This window comes from Pseudophryne corroboree, chromosome 3 (assembly GCF_028390025.1).
Source record: "Pseudophryne corroboree isolate aPseCor3 chromosome 3, aPseCor3.hap2, whole genome shotgun sequence".
Lineage (NCBI taxonomy): Eukaryota > Metazoa > Chordata > Amphibia > Anura > Myobatrachidae > Pseudophryne > Pseudophryne corroboree.
This window is the reverse complement of record NC_086446.1, coordinates 114692439-114709938: the sequence shown is the minus strand read 5'-3', so window position 1 is coordinate 114709938 and position 17500 is coordinate 114692439. Positions and strand designations below refer to the sequence as shown.

Below are 17500 nucleotides of genomic sequence, written 5' to 3'. Positions count from 1 at the left end.
CATTTATGAACCAGTAGTTAGAAGTAGAAAAGTTCTAACAGAAACCACAAAGCTCATCTACAGCCACACCACACTGGATACGCCCAATCTCATCTGATCTTGGAAGCTAAGCAGTGTTGGGCCTGGTTAGTACTTGGATGGGAGACCACCTGGGAATTCAAGGTGCTGTAGATATTTTTATACTGCCAACACCATTCTGTTGATGCATTCCATTTTAAAACGTATTCATTTATGAACCAGTAGTTAGAAGTAGAAAAGTTCTAACAGAAACCACAAAGTTCATCTACAGCCACACCACACTGGATACGACCAATCTCATCTGATCTTGGAAGCTAAGCAATGTTGGGCCTGGTTAGTACTTGGATGGGAGACCACCTGGGAATACAAGGTGCTGTAGATATTTTTATACTGCCAACACCGTTCTGTTGATGCATTCCATTTTCAAACGTATTCATTAATGAACCAGTAGTTAATAGTAGAAAAGTTCTAACAGAAACCACAAAGCTCATCTACAGCCACATCACACTGGATTCGCCCAATCTCATCTGATCTTGGAAGCTAAGCAGTGTTGGGCCTGGTTAGTACTTGGATAGGAGACCACCTGGGAATACAAGGTGCTGTAGATATTTTTATACTGCCAACACCGTTCTGTTGATGCATTCCATTTTAAAACGTATTCATTTATGAACCAGTAGTTAGAAGTAGAAAAGTTCTAACAGAAACCACAAAGCTCATCTACAGCCACACCACACTGGATTCGCCCAATCTCATCTGATCTTGGAAGCTAAGCAGTGTTGGGCCTGGTTAGTACTTGGATAGGAGACCACCTGGGAATACAAGGTGCTGTAGATATTTTTATACTGCCAACACCGTTCTGTTGATGCATTCCATTTTAAAACGTATTCATTTATGAACCAGTAGTTAGAGGTAGAAAAGTTCTAACAGAAACCAGAAAGTTCATCTACAGCAACACCACACTGGATACGCCCAATCTCATCTGATCTTGGAAGCTAAGCAGTGTTGGGCCTGGTTAGTACTTGGATGCGAGACCACCCGGTAATACAAGGTGCTGTAGATATTTTTATACTGCCAACACCGTTCTGTTGATGCATTCCATTTTCAAACGTATTCATTTATGAACCAGTAGTTAGAAGTAGAAAAGTTCTAACAGAAACCACAAAGCTCATCTACAGCCACACCACACTGGATACGCCCAATCTCATCTGATCTTGGAAGCTAAGCAGTGTTGGGCCTGGTTAGTACTTGGATGGGAGACCACCTGGGAATACAAGGTGCTGTAGATAATTTTATACTGCCAACACCGTTCTGTTGATGCATTCCATTTTCAAACGTATTCATTTATGAACCAGTAGTTAGAAGTAGAAAAGTTCTAACAGAAACCACAAAGTTCATCTGCAGCCACACCACACTGGATACGACCAATCTCATCTGATCTTGGAAGCTAAGCAATGTTGGGCCTGGTTAGTACTTGGATGGGAGACCACCTGGGAATACAAGGTGCTGTAGATATTTTTATACTGCCAACACCGTTCTGTTGATGCATTCCATTTTCAAACGTATTCATTAATGAACCAGTAGTTAGAAGTAGAAAAGTTCTAACAGAAACCACAAAGCTCATCTACAGCCACACCACACTGGATACGCCCAATCTCATCTGATCTTGGAAGCTAAGCAGTGTTGGGCCTGGTTAGTACTTGGATGGGAGACCACCTGGGAATACAAGGTGCTGTAGATATTTTTATACTGCCAACACCGTTCTGTTGATGCATTCAATTTTCAAATGTATTCATTTATGAACCAGTAGTTAGAAGTAGAAAAGTTCAAACAGAAACCACAAAGCTCATCTACAGCCACACCACACTGGATACGCCCAATATCATCTGATCTTGGAAGCTAAGCAGTGTTGGGCCTGGTTAGTACTTGGATGGGAGACCACCTGGGAATACAAGGTGCTGTAGATATTTTTATACTGCCAACACCGTTCTGTTGATGCATTCAATTTTCAAATGTATTCATTTATGAACCAGTAGTTAGAAGTAGAAAAGTTCAAACAGAAACCACAAAGCTCATCTACAGCCACACCACACTGGATACGCCCAATCTCATCTGATCTTGGAAGCTAAGCAGTGTTGGGCCTGGTTAGTACTTGGATGGGAGACCACCTGGGAATACAAGGTGCTGTAGTTATTTTTATACTGCCAACACCATTCTGTTGATGCATTCCATTTTCAAACGTATTCATTTATGAACCAGTAGTTAGAAGTAGAAAAGTTCTAACAGAAACCACAAAGCTCATCTACAGCCACACCACACTGGATTCGCCCAATCTCATCTGATCTTGGAAGCTAAGCAGTGTTGGGCCTGGTTAGTTCTTGGATGGCAGACCACCTGGGAATACAAGGTGCTGTAGATATTTTTATACTGCCAACACCGTTCGGTTGATGCATTCCATTTTCAAACGTATTTATTTATGAACCAGTAGTTAGAAGTAGAAAAGTTCTAACAGAAACCACAAAGCTCATCTACAGCCACACCACACTGGATACGCCCAATCTCATCTGATCTTGGAAGCTAAGCAGTGTTGGGCCTAGTTAGTACTTGGATGGGAGACCACCTGGGAATTCAAAGTGGTTATACTGCCAACACCGTTTCAAACGTATTCATTTATGAACCAGTAGTTAGAAGTAGAAAAGTTCTAACAGAAACCACAAAGCTCATCTACAGCCACACCACACTGGATACGCCCAATCTCATCTGATCTTGGAAGCTAAGCAGTGTTGGGTCTGGTTAGTATTTGTATGGGAGACCACCTGGGAATACAAGGTGCTGTAGATATTTTTATACTGCCAACACCGTTCTGTTGATGCATTCCATTTTCAAACGTATTCATTTATGAACCAGTAGTTAGAAGTAGAAAAGTTCTAACAGAAACCATAAAGCTCATCTACAGCCACACCACACTGGATACGCCCAATCTCATCTGATCTTGGAAGCTAAGCAGTGTTGGGCCTGGTTAGTACTTGGATGGGAGACCACCTGGGAATACAAGGTGCTGTAGATAATTTTATACTGCCAACACCGTTCTGTTGATGCATTCCATTTTCAAACGTATTCATTTATGAACCAGTAGTTAGAAGTAGAAAAGTTCTAACAGAAACCACAAAGTTCATCTACAGCCACAACACATTGGATACGACCAATCTCATCTGATCTTGGAAGCTAAGCAATGTTGGGCCTGGTTAGTACTTGGATGGGAGACCACCTGGGAATACAAGGTGCTGTAGATATTTTTATACTGCCAACACCGTTCTGTTGATGCATTCCATTTTAAAACGTATTCATTTATGAACCAGTAGTTAGAAGTAGAAAAGTTCTAACAGAAACCAGAAAGTTCATCTACAGCAACACCACACTGGATACGCCCAATCTCATCTGATCTTGGAAGCTAAGCAGTGTTGGGCCTGGTTAGTACTTGGATGGGAGACCACCTGGGAATACAAGGTGCTGTAGATAATTTTATACTGCCAACACCGTTCTGTTGATGCATTCCATTTTCAAACGTATTCATTTAAGAACCAGTAGTTAGAAGTAGAAAAGTTCTAACAGAAACAACAAAGCTCATCTACAGCCACAGCACGCTGGATACGCCCAATCTCATCTGATTTTGGAAGCTAAGCAGTGTTGGGCCTGGTTAGTACTTGGATGGGAGACCACCTGGGATTACAAGGTGCTATAGATATTTTTATACTGCCAACACCGTTCTGTTGATGCATTCCATTTTCAAACGTTTTCATTTATGAACCAGTGGTTAGAAGTAGAAAAGTTCTAACAGAAACCACAAAACTCATCTACAGCAACACCACACTGGATACGCCCAATCTCATCTGATCTTGGAAGCTAAGCAGTGTTGGGCCTGGTTAGTACTTGGATGGGAGACCACCTGGGAATACAAGGTGCTGTAGATATTTTTATACTGCCAACACCGGTCTGTTGATGCATTCCATTTTCAAACGTTTTCATTTATGAACCAGTAGTTAGAAGTAGAAAAGTTCTAACAGAAACCACAAAGCTCATCTACAGCCACACCATACTGGATACGCCCAATCTCATCTGATCTTGGAAGCTAAGCAGTGTTGGGCCTGGTTAGTACTTGGATGGGAGACCACCTGGGAATACAAGGTGCTGTAGATATTTTTATACTGCCAACACCGTTCTGTTGATGCATTCCATTTTCAAACGTATTCATTTATGAACCAGTAGTTAGAAGTAGAAAAGTTCTAACAGAAACCACAAAGCTCATCTACAGCCACACCACACTGGATACGCCCAATCTCATCTGATCTTGGAAGCTAAGCAGTGTTGGGCCTAGTTAGTACTTGGATGGGAGACCACCTGGGCATACAAGGTGCTGTAGATATTTTTATACTGCCAACACCGTTCTGTTGATGCATTCCATTTTCAAACGTATTCATTTATGAACCAGTAGTTAGAAGTAGAAAAGTTCAAACAGAAACCACAAAGGTCATCTACAGCTACACCACACTGGATACGCCCAATCTCATCTGATCTTGGAAGCTAAGCATTGTTGGGCCTGGTTAGTACTTGGATGGGAGACCACCTGGGAATACAAGGTGCTGTAGATATTTTTATACTGCCAACACCGTTCTGTTGATGCATTCCATTTTCAAACGTATTCATTTATGAACCAGTAGTTAGAAGTAGAAAAGTTCTAACAGAAACCACTAAGCTCATCTACATCCACACCACACTGGATACGCCCAATCTCATCTGATCTTGGAAGCTAAGCAGTGTTGGGCCTGGTTAGTACTTGGATGGGAGACCACCTGGGAATACAAGGTGCTGTAGATATTTTTATACTGCCAACACCGTTCTGTTGATGCATTCCATTTTCAAACGTATTCATTTATGAACCAGTAGTTGGAAGTAGAAAAGTTCTAACAGAAACCACAAAGCTCATCTACAGCCACACCACACTGGATACGCCCAATCTCATCTGATCTTGGAAGCTAAGCAGTGTTGGGCCTGTTTAGTACTTGGATGGGAGACCACCTGGGAATACAAGGTGCTGTAGATATTTTTATACTGCCAACACCGTTCTGTTGATGCATTCCATTTTAAAACGTATTCATTTATGAACCAGTAGTTAGAAGTAGAAAAGTTCTAACAGAAACCACAAAGCTCATCTACAGCCACACCACACTGGATACGCCCAATCTCATCTGATCTTGGAAGCTAAGCAGTGTTAGGCCTGGTTAGTACTTGGATGGGAGACCACCTGGGAATACAAGGTGCTGTAGATATTTTTATACTGCCAACACCGTTCTGTTGATGCATTCCATTTTAAAACGTATTCATTTATGAACCAGTAGTTAGAAGTAGAAAAGTTCTAACAGAAACCAGAAAGTTCATCTACAGCAACACCACACTGGATACGCCCAATCTCATCTGATCTTGGAAGCTAAGCAGTGTTGGGCCTGGTTAGTACTTGGATGGGAGACCACCTGGGAATACAAGGTGCTGTAGATAATTTTATACTGCCAACACCGTTCTGTTGATGCATTCCATTTTCAAACGTATTCATTTAAGAACCAGTAGTTAGAAGTAGAAAAGTTCTAACAGAAACAACAAAGCTCATCTACAGCCACAGCACGCTGGATACGCCCAATCTTATCTGATTTTGGAAGCTAAGCAGTGTTGGGCCTGGTTAGTACTTGGATGGGAGACCACCTGGGATTACAAGGTGCTGTAGATATTTTTATACTGCCAACACCGTTCTGTTGATGCATTCCATTTTCAAACGTTTTCATTTATGAACCAGTGGTTAGAAGTAGAAAAGTTCTAACAGAAACCACAAAACTCATCTACAGCAACACCACACTGGATACGCCCAATCTCATCTGATCTTGGAAGCTAAGCAGTGTTGGGCCTGGTTAGTACTTGGATGGGAGACCACCTGGGAATACAAGGTGCTGTAGATATTTTTATACTGCCAACACCGGTCTGTTGATGCATTCCATTTTCAAACGTTTTCATTTATGAACCAGTAGTTAGAAGTAGAAAAGTTCTAACAGAAACCACAAAGCTCATCTACAGCCACACCACACTGGATACGCCCAATCTCATCTGATCTTGGAAGCTAAGAAGTGTTGGGCCTGGTTAGTACTTGGATGGGAGACCACCTAGGAATACAAGGTGCTGTAGATATTTTTATACTGCCAACGCCGTTCTGTTGATGCATTCAATTTTCAAATGTATTCATTTATGAACCAGTAGTTAGAAGTAGAAAAGTTCTAACAGAAACAACAAAGCTCATCTACAGCCACAGCACACTGGATACGCCCAAACTCATCTAATCTTGGAAGCTAAGCAGTGTTGGGCCTGGTTAGTACTTGGATGGGAGACCACCTGGGAATACAAGGTGCTGTAGATATTTTTATACTGCCAACACCGTTCTGTTGATGCATTCCATTTTTAAACGTATTCATTTATGAACCAGTAGTTAGAAGTAGAAAAGTACTAACAGAAACCTTAAAGCTCTTCTACAGCCACACCACACTGGATATGCCCAATCTCATCTGATCTTGGAAGCTAAGCAGTGTTGGGCCTGGTTAGTACTTGGATGGGAGACCACCTGGGAATACAAGGTGCTGTAGATATTTTTATACTGCCAACACCATTCTGTTGATGCATTCCATTTTAAAATGTATTCCTTTATGAACCAGTAGTTAGAAGTAGAAAAGTTGTAACAGAAACCAGAAAGTTCATCTACAGCAACACCTCACTGGATACGCCCAATCTCATCTGATCTTGGAAGCTAAGCAGTGTTGGGCCTGGTTAGTACTTGGATGGGAGACCACCTGGTAATACAAGGTGCTGTAGATATTTTTATACTGCCAACACCGTTCTGTTGATGCATTCCATTTTCAAACGTATTCATTTATGAACCAGTAGTTAGAAGTAGAAAAGTTCTAACAGAAACCAGAAAGTTCATCTACAGCAACACCACACTGGATACGCCCAATCTCATCTGATCTTGGAAGCTAAGCAGTGTTGGGCCTGGTTAGTACTTGGATGGGAGACCACCTGGGAATACAAGGTGCTGTAGATAATTTTATACTGCCAACACCGTTCTGTTGATGCATTCCATTTTCAAACGTATTCATTTAAGAACCAGTAGTTAGAAGTAGAAAAGTTCTAACAGAAACAACAAAGCTCATCTACAGCCACAGCACGCTGGATACGCCCAATCTCATCTGATTTTGGAAGCTAAGCAGTGTTGGGCTTGGTTAGTACTTGGATGGGAGACCACCTGGGATTACAAGGTGCTGTAGATATTTTTATACTGCCAACACCGTTCTGTTGATGCATTCCATTTTCAAACGTTTTCATTTATGAACCAGTGGTTAGAAGTAGAAAAGTTCTAACAGAAACCACAAAACTCATCTACAGCAACACCACACTGGATACGCCCAATCTCATCTGATCTTGGAAGCTAAGCAGTGTTGGGCCTGGTTAGTACTTGGATGGGAGACCACCTGGGAATACAAGGTGCTGTAGATATTTTTATACTGCCAACACCGGTCTGTTGATGCATTCCATTTTCAAACGTTTTCATTTATGAACCAGTAGTTAGAAGTAGAAAAGTTCTAACAGAAACCACAAAGCTCATCTACAGCCACACCACACTGGATACGCCCAATCTCATCTGATCTTGGAAGCTAAGCAGTGTTGGGCCTGGTTAGTACTTGGATGGGAGACCACCTAGGAATACAAGGTGCTGTAGATATTTTTATACTGCCAACGCCGTTCTGTTGATGCATTCAATTTTCAAATGTATTCATTTATGAACCAGTAGTTAGAAGTAGAAAAGTTCTAACAGAAACAACAAAGCTCATCTACAGCCACAGCACACTGGATACGCCCAAACTCCTCTAATCTTGGAAGCTAAGCAGTGTTGGGCCTGGTTAGTACTTGGATGGGAGACCACCTGGGAATACAAGGTGCTGTAGATATTTTTATACTGCCAACACCGTTCTGTTGATGCATTCCATTTTTAAACGTATTCATTTATGAACCAGTAGTTAGAAGTAGAAAAGTACTAACAGAAACCTTAAAGCTCTTCTACAGCCACACCACACTGGATATGCCCAATCTCATCTGATCTTGGAAGCTAAGCAGTGTTGGGCCTGGTTAGTACTTGGATGGGAGACCACCTGGGAATACAAGGTGCTGTAGATATTTTTATACTGCCAACACCATTCTGTTGATGCATTCCATTTTAAAATGTATTCATTTATGAACCAGTAGTTAGAAGTAGAAAAGTTGTAACAGAAACCAGAAAGTTCATCTACAGCAACACCTCACTGGATACGCCCAATCTCATCTGATCTTGGAAGCTAAGCAGTGTTGGGCCTGGTTAGTACTTGGATGGGAGACCACCTGGTAATACAAGGTGCTGTAGATATTTTTATACTGCCAACACCGTTCTGTTGATGCATTCCATTTTCAAACGTATTCATTTATGAACCAGTAGTTAGAAGTAGAAAAGTTCTAACAGAAACCAGAAAGTTCATCTACAGCAACACCACACTGGATACGCCCAATCTCATCTGATCTTGGAAGCTAAGCAGTGTTGGGCCTGGTTAGTACTTGGATGGGAGACCACCTGGGAATACAAGGTGCTGTAGATAATTTTATACTGCCAACACCGTTCTGTTGATGCATTCCATTTTCAAACGTATTCATTTAAGAACCAGTAGTTAGAAGTAGAAAAGTTCTAACAGAAACAACAAAGCTCATCTACAGCCACAGCACGCTGGATACGCCCAATCTCATCTGATTATGGAAGCTAAGCAGTGTTGGGCTTGGTTAGTACTTGGATGGGAGACCACCTGGGATTACAAGGTGCTGTAGATATTTTTATACTGCCAACACCGTTCTGTTGATGCATTCCATTTTCAAACGTTTTCATTTATGAACCAGTGGTTAGAAGTAGAAAAGTTCTAACAGAAACCACAAAACTCATCTACAGCAACACCACACTGGATACGCCCAATCTCATCTGATCTTGGAAGCTAAGCAGTGTTGGGCCTGGTTAGTACTTGGATGGGAGATCACCTGGGAATACAAGGTGCTGTAGATATTTTTATACTGCCAACACCGGTCTGTTGATGCATTCCATTTTCAAACGTTTTCATTTATGAACCAGTAGTTAGAAGTAGAAAAGTTCTAACAGAAACCACAAAGCTCATCTACAGCCACACCACACTGGATACGCCCAATCTCATCTGATCTTGGAAGCTAAGCAGTGTTGGGCCTGGTTAGTACTTGGATGGGAGACCACCTAGGAATACAAGGTGCTGTAGATATTTTTATACTGCCAACGCCGTTCTGTTGATGCATTCAATTTTCAAATGTATTCATTTATGAACCAGTAGTTAGAAGTAGAAAAGTTCTAACAGAAACAACAAAGCTCATCTACAGCCACAGCACACTGGATACGCCCAAACTCATCTAATCTTGGAAGCTAAGCAGTGTTGGGCCTGGTTAGTACTTGGATGGGAGACCACCTGGGAATACAAGGTGCTGTAGATATTTTTATACTGCCAACACCGTTCTGTTGATGCATTCCATTTTTAAACGTATTCATTTATGAACCAGTAGTTAGAAGTAGAAAAGTACTAACAGAAACCTTAAAGCTCTTCTACAGCCACACCACACTGGATATGCCCAATCTCATCTGATCTTGGAAGCTAAGCAGTGTTGGGCTGGTTAGTACTTGGATGGGAGACCACCTGGGAATACAAGGTGCTGTAGATATTTTTATACTGCCAACACCATTCTGTTGATGCATTCCATTTTAAAATGTATTCATTTATGAACCAGTAGTTAGAAGTAGAAAAGTTGTAACAGAAACCAGAAAGTTCATCTACAGCAACACCACACTGGATACGCCCAATCTCATCTGATCTTGGAAGCTAAGCAGTGTTGGGCCTGGTTAGTACTTGGATGGGAGACCACCTGGTAATACAAGGTGCTGTAGATATTTTTATACTGCCAACACCGTTCTGTTGATGCATTCCATTTTCAAACGTATTCATTTATGAACCAGTAGTTAGAAGTAGAAAAGTTCTAACAGAAACCACAAAGCTCATCTACAGCCACAGCACACTGGATACGCCCAATCTCATCTGATCTTGGAAGCTAAGCAGTGTTGGGCCTGGTTAGTACTTGGATGGGAGACCACCTGGGAATACAAGGTGCTGTAGATATTTTTATACTGCCAACACCGTTCTGTTGATGCATTCCATTTTCAAACGTTTTCATTTATGAACCAGTAGTTAGAAGTAGAAAAGTTCTAACAGAAACCACAAAGCTCATTTACAGCCACACCACACTGGATACACCCAATCTCATCTGATCTTGGAAGCTAAGCAGTGTTGGGCCTGGTTAGTACTTGGATGGGAGACCACCTGGGAATACAAGGTGCTGTAGATATTTTTATACTACCAACACCGTTCTGTTGATGCATTCCATTTTCAAACGTATTCATTTATGAACCAGTAGTTAGAAGTAGAAAAGTTCAAACAGAAACCACAAAGCTCATCTACAGCCACACCACACTGGATACGCCCAATCTCATCTGATCTTGGAAGCTAAGCAGTGTTGGGCCTGGTTAGTACTTGGATGGGAAACCACCTGGGAATACAAGGTGCTGTAGATATTTTTATACTGCCAACACCGTTCTGTTGATGCATTCCATTTTCAAACGTATTCATTTATGAACCAGTAGTTAGAAGTAGAAAAGTTCTAACAGAAACCACAAAGCTCATCTACAGCCACACCACACTGGATACGCCCAATCTCATCTGATCTTGGAAGCTAAGCAGTGTTGGGCCTAGTTAGTACTTGGATGGGAGACCACCTGGGCATACAAGGTGCTGTAGATATTTTTATACTGCCAACACCGTTCTGTTGATGCATTCCATTTTCAAACGTATTCATTTATGAACCAGTAGTTAGAAGTAGAAAAGTTCAAACAGTTTCCACAAAGGTCATCTACAGCTACACCACACTGGATACGCCCAATCTCATCTGATCTTGGAAGCTAAGCAGTGTTGGGCCTGGTTAGTACTTGGATGGGAGACCACCTGGGAATACAAGGTGCTGTAGATATTTTTATACTGCCAACACCGTTCTGTTGATGCATTCCATTTTCAAACATATTCATTTATGAACCAGTAGTTAGAAGTAGAAAAGTTCTAACAGAAACCACTAAGCTCATCTACAGCCACACCACACTGGATACGCCCAATCTCATCTGATCTTGGAAGCTAAGCAGTGTTGGGCCTGGTTAGTACTTGGATGGGAGACCACCTGGGAATACAAGGTGCTGTAGATATTTTTATACTGCCAACACCGTTCTGTTGATGCATTCCATTTTCAAACGTATTCATTTATGAACCAGTAGTTAGAAGTAGAAAAGTTCTAACAGAAACCACAAAGCTCATCTACAGCCACACCACACTGGATACGCCCAATCTCATCTGATCTTGGAAGCTAAGCAGTGTTGGGCCTGGTTAGTACTTGGATGGGAGACCACCTGGGAATACAAGGTGCTGTAGATATTTTTATACTGCCAACACCGTTCTGTTGATGCATTCCATTTTCAAACGTATTCATTTATGAACCAGTAGTTAGAAGTAGAAAAGTTCTAACAGAAACCACAAAGCTCATCTACAGCCACACCACACTGGATACGCCCAATCTCATCTGATCTTGGAAGCTAAGCAGTGTTGGGCCTGGTTAGTACTTGGATGGGAGACCACCTGGGAATACAAGGTGCTGTAGATATTTTTATACTGCCAACACCGTTCTGTTGATGCATTCCATTTTAAAACGTATTCATTTATGAACCAGTAGTTAGAAGTAGAAAAGTTCTAACAGAAACCAGAAAGTTCATCTACAGCAACACCACACTGGATACGCCCAATCTCATCTGATCTTGGAAGCTAAGCAGTGTTGGGCCTGGTTAGTACTTGGATGGGAGACCACCTGGGAATACAAGGTGCTGTAGATAATTTTATACTGCCAACACCGTTCTGTTGATGCATTCCATTTTCAAACGTATTCATTTAAGAACCAGTAGTTAGAAGTAGAAAAGTTCTAACAGAAACAACAAAGCTCATCTACAGCCACAGCACGCTGGATACGCCCAATCTCATCTGATTTTGGAAGCTAAGCAGTGTTGGGCATGGTTAGTACTTGGATGGGAGACCACCTGGGATTACAAGGTGCTGTAGATATTTTTATACTGCCAACACCGTTCTGTTGATGCATTCCATTTTCAAACGTTTTCATTTATGAACCAGTGGTTAGAAGTAGAAAAGTTCTAACAGAAACCACAAAACTCATCTACAGCAACACCACACTGGATACGCCCAATCTCATCTAATCTTGGAAGCTAAGCAGTGTTGGGCCTGGTTAGTACTTGGATGGGAGACCACCTGGGAATACAAGGTGCTGTAGATATTTTTATACTGCCAACACCGTTCTGTTGATGCATTCTATTTTTAAACGTATTCATTTATGAACCAGTAGTTAGAAGTAGAAAAGTACTAACAGAAACCTTAAAGCACTTCTACAGCCACACCACACTGGATATGCCCAATCTCATCTGATCTTGGAAGCTAAGCAGTGTTGGGCCTGGTTAGTACTTGGATGGGAGACCACCTGGGAATACAAGGTGCTGTAGATATTTTTATACTGCCAACACCATTCTGTTGATGCATTCCATTTTAAAATGTATTCATTTATGAACCAGTAGTTAGAAGTAGAAAAGTTCTAACAGAAACCAGAAAGTTCATCTACAGCAAGACCACACTGGATAATCCCAATCTCATCTGATCTTTGAAGCTAAGCAGTGTTGGGCCTGCTTAGTACTTGGATGGGAGACCACCGGGGAATACAAGGTGCTGTAGATATTTTTATACTGCCAACACCGTTCTGTTGATGCATTCAATTTTCAAATGTATTCATTTATGAACCAGTAGTTAGAAGTAGAAAAGTTCAAACAGAAACCACAAAGCTCATCTACAGCCACACCAAACTGGATACGCCCAATCTCATCTGATCTTGGAAGCTAAGCAGTGTTGGGCCAGGTTAGTACTTGGATGGGAGACCACCTGGGAATACAAGGTGCTGTAGATATTTTTATACTGCCAACACCGTTCTGTTGATGCATTCCATTTTCAAACGTATTCATTTATGAACCAGTAGTTAGAAGTAGAAAAGTTGTAACAGAAACCAGAAAGTTCATCTACAGCAACACCACACTGGATACGCCCAATCTCATCTGATCTTGGAAGCTAAGCAGTGTTGGGCCTGGTTAGTACTTGGATGGGAGACCACCCGGTAATACAAGGTGCTGTAGATATTTTTATACTGCCAACACCGTTCTGTTGATGCATTCCATTTTCAAACGTATTCATTTATGAACCAGTAGTTAGAAGTAGAAAAGTTCTAACAGAAACCACAAAGCTCATCTACAGCCACAGCACACTGGATACGCCCAATCTCATCTGATCTTGGAAGCTAAGCAGTGTTGGGCCTGGTTAGTACTTGGATGGGAGACCACCTGGGAATACAAGGTGCTGTAGATATTTTTATACTGCCAACACCGTTCTGTTGATGCATTCCATTTTCAAACGTTTTCATTTATGAACCAGTAGTTAGAAGTAGAAAAGTTCTAACAGAAACCACAAAACTCATCTACAGACACACCACACTGGATACGCCCAATCTCATCTGATCTTGGAAGCTAAGCAGTGTTGGGCCTGGTTAGTACTTGGATGGGAGACCACCTGGGAATACAAGGTGCTGTAGATATTTTTATACTACCAACACCGTTCTGTTGATGCATTCCATTTTCAAACGTATTCATTTATGAACCAGTAGTTAGAAGTAGAAAAGTTCAAACAGAAACCACAAAGCTCATCTACAGCCACACCACACTGGATACGCCCAATCTCATCTGATCTTGGAAGCTAAGCAGTGTTGGGCCTGGTTAGTACTTGGATGGGAGACCACCTGGGAATACAAGGTGCTGTAGATATTTTTATACTGCCAACACCGTTCTGTTGATGCATTCCATTTTCAAACGTATTCATTTATGAACCAGTAGTTAGAAGTAGAAAAGTTCTAACAGAAACCACAAAGCTCATCTACAGTCACACCACACTGGATACGCCCAATCTCATCTGATCTTGGAAGCTAAGCAGTGTTGGGCCTAGTTAGTACTTGGATGGGAGACCACCTGGGCATACAAGGTGCTGTAGATATTTTTATACTGCCAACACCGTTCTGTTGATGCATTCCATTTTCAAACGTATTCATTTATGAACCAGTAGTTAGAAGTAGAAAAGTTCAAACAGAAACCACAAAGGTCATCTACAGCTACACCACACTGGATACGCCCAATCTCATCTGATCTTGGAAGCTAAGCAGTGTTGGGCCTGGTTAGTACTTGGATGGGAGACCACCTGGGAATACAAGGTGCTGTAGATATTTTTATACTGCCAACACCGTTCTGTTGATGCATTCCATTTTCAAACGTATTCATTTATGAACCAGTAGTTAGAAGTAGAAAAGTTCTAACAGAAACCACTAAGCTCATCTACAGCCATACCATACTGGATACGCCCAATCTCATCTGATCTTGGAAGCTAAGCAGTGTTTGGCCTGGTTAGTACTTGGATGGGAGACCACCTGGGAATACAAGGTGCTGTAGATATTTTTATACTGCCAACACCGTTCTGTTGATGCATTCCATTTTCAAACGTATTCATTTATGAACCAGTAGTTAGAAGTAGAAAAGTTCTAACAGAAACCACAAAGCTCATCTACAGCCACACCACACTGGATACGCCCAATCTTATCTGATCTTGGAAGCTAAGCAGTGTTGGGCCTGGTTAGTACTTGGATGGGAGACCACCTGGGAATACAAGGTGCTGTAGATATTTTTATACTGCCAACACCGTTCTGTTGATGCATTCCATTTTAAAACGTATTCATTTATGAACCAGTAGTTAGAAGTAGAAAAGTTCTAACAGAAACCAGAAAGTTCATCTACAGCAACACCACACTGGATACGCCCAATCTCATCTGATCTTGGAAGCTAAGCAGTGTTGGGCCTGGTTAGTACTTGGATGGGAGACCACCTGGGAATACAAGGTGCTGTAGATAATTTTATACTGCCAACACCGTTCTGTTGATGCATTCCATTTTCAAACGTATTCATTTAAGAACCAGTAGTTAGAAGTAGAAAAGTTCTAACAGAAACAACAAAGCTCATCTACAGCCACAGCACACTGGATACGCCCAATCTCATCTGATTTTGGAAGCTAAGCAGTGTTGGGCCTGGTTAGTACTTGGATGGGAGACCACCTGGGAATACAAGGTGCTGTAGATATTTTTATACTGCCAACACCGTTCTGTTGAAGCATTCCATTTTCAAACGTTTTCATTTATGAACCAGTAGTTAGAAGTAGAAAAGTTCTAACAGAAACCACAAAACTCATCTACAGCAACACCACTCTGGATACGCCCAATCTCATCTGATCTTGGAAGCTAAGCAGTGTTGGGCCTGGTTAGTACTTGGATGGGAGACCACCTGGGAATACAAGGTGCTGTAGATATTTTTATACTGCCAACACCGGTCTGTTGATGCATTCCATTTTCAAACGTTTTCATTTATGAACCAGTAGTTAGAAGTAGAAAAGTTCTAACAGAAACCACAAAGCTCATCTACAGCCACACCACACTGGATACGCCCAATCTTATCTGATCTTGGAAGCTAAGCAGTGTTGGGCCTGGTTAGTACTTGGATGGGAGACCACCTGGGAATACAAGGTGCTGTAGATATTTTTATACTGCCAACACCGTTCTGTTGATGCATTCCATTTTAAAACCTATTCATTTATGAACCAGTAGTTAGAAGTTGAAAAGTTCTAATAGAAACCAGAAAGTTCATCTACAGCAACACCACACTGGATACGCCCAATCTCATCTGATCTTGGAAGCTAAGCAGTGTTGGGCCTGGTTAGTACTTGGATGGGAGACCACCTGGGAATACAAGGTGCTGTAGATAATTTTATACTGCCAACACCGTTCTGTTGATGCATTCCATTTTCAAACGTATTCATTTAAGAACCAGTAGTTAGAAGTAGAAAAGTTCTAACAGAAACAACAAAGCTCATCTACAGCCACAGCACACTGGATACGCCCAATCTCATCTGATTTTGGAAGCTAAGCAGTGTTGAGCCTGGTTAGTACTTGGATGGGAGACCACCTGGGAATACAAGGTGCTGTAGATATTTTTATACTGCCAACACCGTTCTGTTGATGCATTCCATTTTCAAACGTTTTCATTTATGAACCAGTAGTTAGAAGTAGAAAAGTTCTAACAGAAACAACAAAGCTCATCTACAGCCACAGCACACTGGATACGCCCAATCTCATCTGATTTTGGAAGCTAAGCAGTGTTGAGCCTGGTTAGTACTTGGATGGGAGACCACCTGGGAATACAAGGTGCTGTAGATATTTTTATACTGCCAACACCGTTCTGTTGATGCATTCCATTTTCAAACGTTTTCATTTATGAACCAGTAATTAGAAGTAGAAAAGTTCTAACAGAAATCACAAAGCTCATCTACAGCCACACCACACTGGATACGCCCAATCTCATCTGATCTTGAAAGCTAAGCAGTGTTGGGCCTGGTTAGTACTTGAATGGGAGACCACCTGGGAATACAAGGTGCTGTAGATATTTTTATACTGCCAACACCGTTCTGTTGATGCATTCCATTTTCAAACGTATTCATTTATGAACCAGTAGTTAGAAGTAAAAAAGTTCTAACAGAAACAACAAAGCTCATCTACAGCCACAGCACACTGGATACGCCCAATCTCATCTGATCTTGGAAGCTAAGCAGTGTTGGGTCTGGTTAGTTTTTGGATGGGAGACCACCTTGGAATACATAAGTGCTGTAGATATTTTTATACTGCCAACACCGTTCTGTTGATGCATTCCATTTTCAAACGTATTCATTTATGAACCAGTAGTTAGAAGTAGAAAAGTTCTAACAGAAACCACAAAGCTCATCTACAGCCACACCACACTGGATACACCCAATCTCATCTCATCTGATCTAGGAAACTAAGCAGTGTTGGGCATGGTTAGTACTTGGATGGGAAACCACCTGGGAATACAAGGTGCTGTAGATATTTTTATACTACCAACACCGTTCTGTTGATGCATTCCATTTTCAAACGTATTCATTTATGAACCAGTAGTTAGAAGTAGAAAAGTTCTAACAGAAACCACAAAGCTCATCTACAGCCACACCACACTGGATACGCCCAATCTCATCTGATCTTGGAAGCTAAGCAGTGTTGGGCC

General features: G+C 41.6%; 57 non-coding genes and 21 pseudogenes across 57 annotated transcripts in view; all 78 read left to right on the top strand.

Annotated features, from left to right (window-relative positions):
* Positions 1 to 55: 55 nt before the first annotated feature.
* On the top strand, positions 56 to 174 carry LOC134900737 (5S ribosomal RNA). The gene has a single exon (XR_010174242.1). It is a non-coding gene; the product is annotated as a 5S ribosomal RNA (ribosomal RNA).
* Positions 175 to 281: 107 nt separating this feature from the next.
* On the top strand, positions 282 to 400 carry LOC134884953 (5S ribosomal RNA). The gene has a single exon (XR_010169084.1). It is a non-coding gene; the product is annotated as a 5S ribosomal RNA (ribosomal RNA).
* Positions 401 to 507: 107 nt separating this feature from the next.
* Positions 508 to 626, top strand: LOC134886467 (5S ribosomal RNA). The gene has a single exon (XR_010170549.1). It is a non-coding gene; the product is annotated as a 5S ribosomal RNA (ribosomal RNA).
* A 107-nt stretch (positions 627 to 733) lies between these two features.
* Positions 734 to 852, top strand: LOC135068273 (5S ribosomal RNA). The gene has a single exon (XR_010254477.1). It is a non-coding gene; the product is annotated as a 5S ribosomal RNA (ribosomal RNA).
* A 107-nt stretch (positions 853 to 959) lies between these two features.
* LOC134893740 (5S ribosomal RNA) lies at positions 960 to 1078 on the top strand (annotated as a pseudogene).
* Positions 1079 to 1185: 107 nt separating this feature from the next.
* On the top strand, positions 1186 to 1304 carry LOC134889491 (5S ribosomal RNA). The gene has a single exon (XR_010171252.1). It is a non-coding gene; the product is annotated as a 5S ribosomal RNA (ribosomal RNA).
* Positions 1305 to 1411: 107 nt separating this feature from the next.
* LOC134887836 (5S ribosomal RNA) lies at positions 1412 to 1530 on the top strand (annotated as a pseudogene).
* Positions 1531 to 1637: 107 nt separating this feature from the next.
* Positions 1638 to 1756, top strand: LOC134889479 (5S ribosomal RNA). Its single transcript, XR_010171251.1, has one exon. It is a non-coding gene; the product is annotated as a 5S ribosomal RNA (ribosomal RNA).
* Positions 1757 to 1863: 107 nt separating this feature from the next.
* LOC135069128 (5S ribosomal RNA) lies at positions 1864 to 1982 on the top strand. The gene has a single exon (XR_010255317.1). It is a non-coding gene; the product is annotated as a 5S ribosomal RNA (ribosomal RNA).
* Positions 1983 to 2089: 107 nt separating this feature from the next.
* On the top strand, positions 2090 to 2208 carry LOC135059179 (5S ribosomal RNA). The gene has a single exon (XR_010245592.1). It is a non-coding gene; the product is annotated as a 5S ribosomal RNA (ribosomal RNA).
* A 107-nt stretch (positions 2209 to 2315) lies between these two features.
* Positions 2316 to 2434, top strand: LOC134888607 (5S ribosomal RNA; annotated as a pseudogene).
* Positions 2435 to 2541: 107 nt separating this feature from the next.
* Positions 2542 to 2661, top strand: LOC134895767 (5S ribosomal RNA; annotated as a pseudogene).
* A 76-nt stretch (positions 2662 to 2737) lies between these two features.
* Positions 2738 to 2856, top strand: LOC134887196 (5S ribosomal RNA; annotated as a pseudogene).
* Positions 2857 to 2963: 107 nt separating this feature from the next.
* Positions 2964 to 3082, top strand: LOC134889467 (5S ribosomal RNA). Its single transcript, XR_010171250.1, has one exon. It is a non-coding gene; the product is annotated as a 5S ribosomal RNA (ribosomal RNA).
* A 107-nt stretch (positions 3083 to 3189) lies between these two features.
* On the top strand, positions 3190 to 3308 carry LOC134888138 (5S ribosomal RNA; annotated as a pseudogene).
* A 107-nt stretch (positions 3309 to 3415) lies between these two features.
* On the top strand, positions 3416 to 3534 carry LOC135059878 (5S ribosomal RNA). The gene has a single exon (XR_010246275.1). It is a non-coding gene; the product is annotated as a 5S ribosomal RNA (ribosomal RNA).
* A 107-nt stretch (positions 3535 to 3641) lies between these two features.
* On the top strand, positions 3642 to 3760 carry LOC134895630 (5S ribosomal RNA; annotated as a pseudogene).
* Positions 3761 to 3867: 107 nt separating this feature from the next.
* Positions 3868 to 3986, top strand: LOC135059877 (5S ribosomal RNA). Its single transcript, XR_010246274.1, has one exon. It is a non-coding gene; the product is annotated as a 5S ribosomal RNA (ribosomal RNA).
* Positions 3987 to 4093: 107 nt separating this feature from the next.
* On the top strand, positions 4094 to 4212 carry LOC135059349 (5S ribosomal RNA). The gene has a single exon (XR_010245755.1). It is a non-coding gene; the product is annotated as a 5S ribosomal RNA (ribosomal RNA).
* Positions 4213 to 4319: 107 nt separating this feature from the next.
* Positions 4320 to 4438, top strand: LOC135065609 (5S ribosomal RNA). The gene has a single exon (XR_010251886.1). It is a non-coding gene; the product is annotated as a 5S ribosomal RNA (ribosomal RNA).
* Positions 4439 to 4545: 107 nt separating this feature from the next.
* LOC135067608 (5S ribosomal RNA) lies at positions 4546 to 4664 on the top strand. The gene has a single exon (XR_010253819.1). It is a non-coding gene; the product is annotated as a 5S ribosomal RNA (ribosomal RNA).
* Positions 4665 to 4771: 107 nt separating this feature from the next.
* Positions 4772 to 4890, top strand: LOC135064678 (5S ribosomal RNA). The gene has a single exon (XR_010250981.1). It is a non-coding gene; the product is annotated as a 5S ribosomal RNA (ribosomal RNA).
* A 107-nt stretch (positions 4891 to 4997) lies between these two features.
* LOC134901127 (5S ribosomal RNA) lies at positions 4998 to 5116 on the top strand. The gene has a single exon (XR_010174620.1). It is a non-coding gene; the product is annotated as a 5S ribosomal RNA (ribosomal RNA).
* Positions 5117 to 5223: 107 nt separating this feature from the next.
* Positions 5224 to 5342, top strand: LOC135064635 (5S ribosomal RNA). Its single transcript, XR_010250940.1, has one exon. It is a non-coding gene; the product is annotated as a 5S ribosomal RNA (ribosomal RNA).
* A 107-nt stretch (positions 5343 to 5449) lies between these two features.
* LOC135059876 (5S ribosomal RNA) lies at positions 5450 to 5568 on the top strand. The gene has a single exon (XR_010246273.1). It is a non-coding gene; the product is annotated as a 5S ribosomal RNA (ribosomal RNA).
* Positions 5569 to 5675: 107 nt separating this feature from the next.
* On the top strand, positions 5676 to 5794 carry LOC134895669 (5S ribosomal RNA; annotated as a pseudogene).
* Positions 5795 to 5901: 107 nt separating this feature from the next.
* On the top strand, positions 5902 to 6020 carry LOC135059875 (5S ribosomal RNA). Its single transcript, XR_010246272.1, has one exon. It is a non-coding gene; the product is annotated as a 5S ribosomal RNA (ribosomal RNA).
* A 107-nt stretch (positions 6021 to 6127) lies between these two features.
* LOC135069959 (5S ribosomal RNA) lies at positions 6128 to 6246 on the top strand. Its single transcript, XR_010256136.1, has one exon. It is a non-coding gene; the product is annotated as a 5S ribosomal RNA (ribosomal RNA).
* A 107-nt stretch (positions 6247 to 6353) lies between these two features.
* LOC134892033 (5S ribosomal RNA) lies at positions 6354 to 6472 on the top strand (annotated as a pseudogene).
* A 107-nt stretch (positions 6473 to 6579) lies between these two features.
* Positions 6580 to 6698, top strand: LOC135064453 (5S ribosomal RNA). Its single transcript, XR_010250760.1, has one exon. It is a non-coding gene; the product is annotated as a 5S ribosomal RNA (ribosomal RNA).
* Positions 6699 to 6805: 107 nt separating this feature from the next.
* LOC134886365 (5S ribosomal RNA) lies at positions 6806 to 6924 on the top strand. Its single transcript, XR_010170450.1, has one exon. It is a non-coding gene; the product is annotated as a 5S ribosomal RNA (ribosomal RNA).
* A 107-nt stretch (positions 6925 to 7031) lies between these two features.
* On the top strand, positions 7032 to 7150 carry LOC135059874 (5S ribosomal RNA). Its single transcript, XR_010246271.1, has one exon. It is a non-coding gene; the product is annotated as a 5S ribosomal RNA (ribosomal RNA).
* A 107-nt stretch (positions 7151 to 7257) lies between these two features.
* LOC134894681 (5S ribosomal RNA) lies at positions 7258 to 7376 on the top strand (annotated as a pseudogene).
* Positions 7377 to 7483: 107 nt separating this feature from the next.
* Positions 7484 to 7602, top strand: LOC135059873 (5S ribosomal RNA). The gene has a single exon (XR_010246270.1). It is a non-coding gene; the product is annotated as a 5S ribosomal RNA (ribosomal RNA).
* A 107-nt stretch (positions 7603 to 7709) lies between these two features.
* Positions 7710 to 7828, top strand: LOC135060426 (5S ribosomal RNA). The gene has a single exon (XR_010246820.1). It is a non-coding gene; the product is annotated as a 5S ribosomal RNA (ribosomal RNA).
* A 107-nt stretch (positions 7829 to 7935) lies between these two features.
* LOC134894393 (5S ribosomal RNA) lies at positions 7936 to 8054 on the top strand (annotated as a pseudogene).
* Positions 8055 to 8161: 107 nt separating this feature from the next.
* On the top strand, positions 8162 to 8280 carry LOC135064452 (5S ribosomal RNA). Its single transcript, XR_010250759.1, has one exon. It is a non-coding gene; the product is annotated as a 5S ribosomal RNA (ribosomal RNA).
* Positions 8281 to 8387: 107 nt separating this feature from the next.
* On the top strand, positions 8388 to 8506 carry LOC134886364 (5S ribosomal RNA). The gene has a single exon (XR_010170449.1). It is a non-coding gene; the product is annotated as a 5S ribosomal RNA (ribosomal RNA).
* Positions 8507 to 8613: 107 nt separating this feature from the next.
* Positions 8614 to 8732, top strand: LOC135059872 (5S ribosomal RNA). Its single transcript, XR_010246269.1, has one exon. It is a non-coding gene; the product is annotated as a 5S ribosomal RNA (ribosomal RNA).
* Positions 8733 to 8839: 107 nt separating this feature from the next.
* On the top strand, positions 8840 to 8958 carry LOC134896687 (5S ribosomal RNA; annotated as a pseudogene).
* Positions 8959 to 9065: 107 nt separating this feature from the next.
* LOC135066900 (5S ribosomal RNA) lies at positions 9066 to 9184 on the top strand. The gene has a single exon (XR_010253135.1). It is a non-coding gene; the product is annotated as a 5S ribosomal RNA (ribosomal RNA).
* Positions 9185 to 9291: 107 nt separating this feature from the next.
* LOC135060425 (5S ribosomal RNA) lies at positions 9292 to 9410 on the top strand. Its single transcript, XR_010246819.1, has one exon. It is a non-coding gene; the product is annotated as a 5S ribosomal RNA (ribosomal RNA).
* Positions 9411 to 9517: 107 nt separating this feature from the next.
* LOC134892032 (5S ribosomal RNA) lies at positions 9518 to 9636 on the top strand (annotated as a pseudogene).
* Positions 9637 to 9743: 107 nt separating this feature from the next.
* LOC134886978 (5S ribosomal RNA) lies at positions 9744 to 9861 on the top strand (annotated as a pseudogene).
* A 107-nt stretch (positions 9862 to 9968) lies between these two features.
* Positions 9969 to 10087, top strand: LOC134884872 (5S ribosomal RNA). The gene has a single exon (XR_010169003.1). It is a non-coding gene; the product is annotated as a 5S ribosomal RNA (ribosomal RNA).
* Positions 10088 to 10194: 107 nt separating this feature from the next.
* On the top strand, positions 10195 to 10313 carry LOC135066820 (5S ribosomal RNA). The gene has a single exon (XR_010253059.1). It is a non-coding gene; the product is annotated as a 5S ribosomal RNA (ribosomal RNA).
* Positions 10314 to 10420: 107 nt separating this feature from the next.
* On the top strand, positions 10421 to 10539 carry LOC135059663 (5S ribosomal RNA). The gene has a single exon (XR_010246061.1). It is a non-coding gene; the product is annotated as a 5S ribosomal RNA (ribosomal RNA).
* Positions 10540 to 10646: 107 nt separating this feature from the next.
* On the top strand, positions 10647 to 10765 carry LOC135058772 (5S ribosomal RNA). Its single transcript, XR_010245196.1, has one exon. It is a non-coding gene; the product is annotated as a 5S ribosomal RNA (ribosomal RNA).
* Positions 10766 to 10872: 107 nt separating this feature from the next.
* On the top strand, positions 10873 to 10991 carry LOC135065608 (5S ribosomal RNA). Its single transcript, XR_010251885.1, has one exon. It is a non-coding gene; the product is annotated as a 5S ribosomal RNA (ribosomal RNA).
* Positions 10992 to 11098: 107 nt separating this feature from the next.
* LOC135058434 (5S ribosomal RNA) lies at positions 11099 to 11217 on the top strand. Its single transcript, XR_010244862.1, has one exon. It is a non-coding gene; the product is annotated as a 5S ribosomal RNA (ribosomal RNA).
* Positions 11218 to 11324: 107 nt separating this feature from the next.
* Positions 11325 to 11443, top strand: LOC134889456 (5S ribosomal RNA). The gene has a single exon (XR_010171249.1). It is a non-coding gene; the product is annotated as a 5S ribosomal RNA (ribosomal RNA).
* A 107-nt stretch (positions 11444 to 11550) lies between these two features.
* On the top strand, positions 11551 to 11669 carry LOC134889444 (5S ribosomal RNA). Its single transcript, XR_010171248.1, has one exon. It is a non-coding gene; the product is annotated as a 5S ribosomal RNA (ribosomal RNA).
* Positions 11670 to 11776: 107 nt separating this feature from the next.
* Positions 11777 to 11895, top strand: LOC134889432 (5S ribosomal RNA). The gene has a single exon (XR_010171247.1). It is a non-coding gene; the product is annotated as a 5S ribosomal RNA (ribosomal RNA).
* Positions 11896 to 12002: 107 nt separating this feature from the next.
* LOC135059871 (5S ribosomal RNA) lies at positions 12003 to 12121 on the top strand. Its single transcript, XR_010246268.1, has one exon. It is a non-coding gene; the product is annotated as a 5S ribosomal RNA (ribosomal RNA).
* A 107-nt stretch (positions 12122 to 12228) lies between these two features.
* Positions 12229 to 12347, top strand: LOC134895847 (5S ribosomal RNA; annotated as a pseudogene).
* A 107-nt stretch (positions 12348 to 12454) lies between these two features.
* On the top strand, positions 12455 to 12573 carry LOC135070770 (5S ribosomal RNA). The gene has a single exon (XR_010256923.1). It is a non-coding gene; the product is annotated as a 5S ribosomal RNA (ribosomal RNA).
* Positions 12574 to 12680: 107 nt separating this feature from the next.
* On the top strand, positions 12681 to 12799 carry LOC135064451 (5S ribosomal RNA). Its single transcript, XR_010250758.1, has one exon. It is a non-coding gene; the product is annotated as a 5S ribosomal RNA (ribosomal RNA).
* A 107-nt stretch (positions 12800 to 12906) lies between these two features.
* LOC134894790 (5S ribosomal RNA) lies at positions 12907 to 13025 on the top strand (annotated as a pseudogene).
* Positions 13026 to 13132: 107 nt separating this feature from the next.
* Positions 13133 to 13251, top strand: LOC135063104 (5S ribosomal RNA). The gene has a single exon (XR_010249443.1). It is a non-coding gene; the product is annotated as a 5S ribosomal RNA (ribosomal RNA).
* Positions 13252 to 13358: 107 nt separating this feature from the next.
* On the top strand, positions 13359 to 13477 carry LOC134887249 (5S ribosomal RNA; annotated as a pseudogene).
* A 107-nt stretch (positions 13478 to 13584) lies between these two features.
* On the top strand, positions 13585 to 13703 carry LOC135066819 (5S ribosomal RNA). Its single transcript, XR_010253058.1, has one exon. It is a non-coding gene; the product is annotated as a 5S ribosomal RNA (ribosomal RNA).
* A 107-nt stretch (positions 13704 to 13810) lies between these two features.
* Positions 13811 to 13929, top strand: LOC135065124 (5S ribosomal RNA). Its single transcript, XR_010251412.1, has one exon. It is a non-coding gene; the product is annotated as a 5S ribosomal RNA (ribosomal RNA).
* A 107-nt stretch (positions 13930 to 14036) lies between these two features.
* Positions 14037 to 14155, top strand: LOC134889420 (5S ribosomal RNA). The gene has a single exon (XR_010171245.1). It is a non-coding gene; the product is annotated as a 5S ribosomal RNA (ribosomal RNA).
* Positions 14156 to 14262: 107 nt separating this feature from the next.
* On the top strand, positions 14263 to 14381 carry LOC135067860 (5S ribosomal RNA). The gene has a single exon (XR_010254069.1). It is a non-coding gene; the product is annotated as a 5S ribosomal RNA (ribosomal RNA).
* A 107-nt stretch (positions 14382 to 14488) lies between these two features.
* Positions 14489 to 14607, top strand: LOC135058433 (5S ribosomal RNA). Its single transcript, XR_010244861.1, has one exon. It is a non-coding gene; the product is annotated as a 5S ribosomal RNA (ribosomal RNA).
* A 107-nt stretch (positions 14608 to 14714) lies between these two features.
* LOC135066214 (5S ribosomal RNA) lies at positions 14715 to 14833 on the top strand. The gene has a single exon (XR_010252468.1). It is a non-coding gene; the product is annotated as a 5S ribosomal RNA (ribosomal RNA).
* A 107-nt stretch (positions 14834 to 14940) lies between these two features.
* Positions 14941 to 15059, top strand: LOC135063733 (5S ribosomal RNA). The gene has a single exon (XR_010250057.1). It is a non-coding gene; the product is annotated as a 5S ribosomal RNA (ribosomal RNA).
* A 107-nt stretch (positions 15060 to 15166) lies between these two features.
* Positions 15167 to 15285, top strand: LOC135059870 (5S ribosomal RNA). The gene has a single exon (XR_010246267.1). It is a non-coding gene; the product is annotated as a 5S ribosomal RNA (ribosomal RNA).
* Positions 15286 to 15392: 107 nt separating this feature from the next.
* Positions 15393 to 15511, top strand: LOC134886431 (5S ribosomal RNA). The gene has a single exon (XR_010170513.1). It is a non-coding gene; the product is annotated as a 5S ribosomal RNA (ribosomal RNA).
* A 107-nt stretch (positions 15512 to 15618) lies between these two features.
* Positions 15619 to 15737, top strand: LOC135064110 (5S ribosomal RNA). Its single transcript, XR_010250423.1, has one exon. It is a non-coding gene; the product is annotated as a 5S ribosomal RNA (ribosomal RNA).
* Positions 15738 to 15844: 107 nt separating this feature from the next.
* LOC135063732 (5S ribosomal RNA) lies at positions 15845 to 15963 on the top strand. The gene has a single exon (XR_010250056.1). It is a non-coding gene; the product is annotated as a 5S ribosomal RNA (ribosomal RNA).
* A 107-nt stretch (positions 15964 to 16070) lies between these two features.
* Positions 16071 to 16189, top strand: LOC135059868 (5S ribosomal RNA). Its single transcript, XR_010246265.1, has one exon. It is a non-coding gene; the product is annotated as a 5S ribosomal RNA (ribosomal RNA).
* Positions 16190 to 16296: 107 nt separating this feature from the next.
* LOC134887059 (5S ribosomal RNA) lies at positions 16297 to 16415 on the top strand (annotated as a pseudogene).
* A 107-nt stretch (positions 16416 to 16522) lies between these two features.
* LOC134887057 (5S ribosomal RNA) lies at positions 16523 to 16641 on the top strand (annotated as a pseudogene).
* Positions 16642 to 16748: 107 nt separating this feature from the next.
* On the top strand, positions 16749 to 16867 carry LOC135065792 (5S ribosomal RNA). Its single transcript, XR_010252062.1, has one exon. It is a non-coding gene; the product is annotated as a 5S ribosomal RNA (ribosomal RNA).
* A 107-nt stretch (positions 16868 to 16974) lies between these two features.
* Positions 16975 to 17094, top strand: LOC134897253 (5S ribosomal RNA; annotated as a pseudogene).
* Positions 17095 to 17201: 107 nt separating this feature from the next.
* Positions 17202 to 17325, top strand: LOC134895863 (5S ribosomal RNA; annotated as a pseudogene).
* Positions 17326 to 17432: 107 nt separating this feature from the next.
* LOC134889409 (5S ribosomal RNA) overlaps positions 17433 to 17500 on the top strand; it is a 119-nt gene continuing 51 nt past the window's right edge. The window contains exon 1 of the ribosomal RNA XR_010171244.1: positions 17433 to 17500. This exon is cut by the window's right edge and continues 51 nt beyond it. This is a non-coding gene — a ribosomal RNA (5S ribosomal RNA).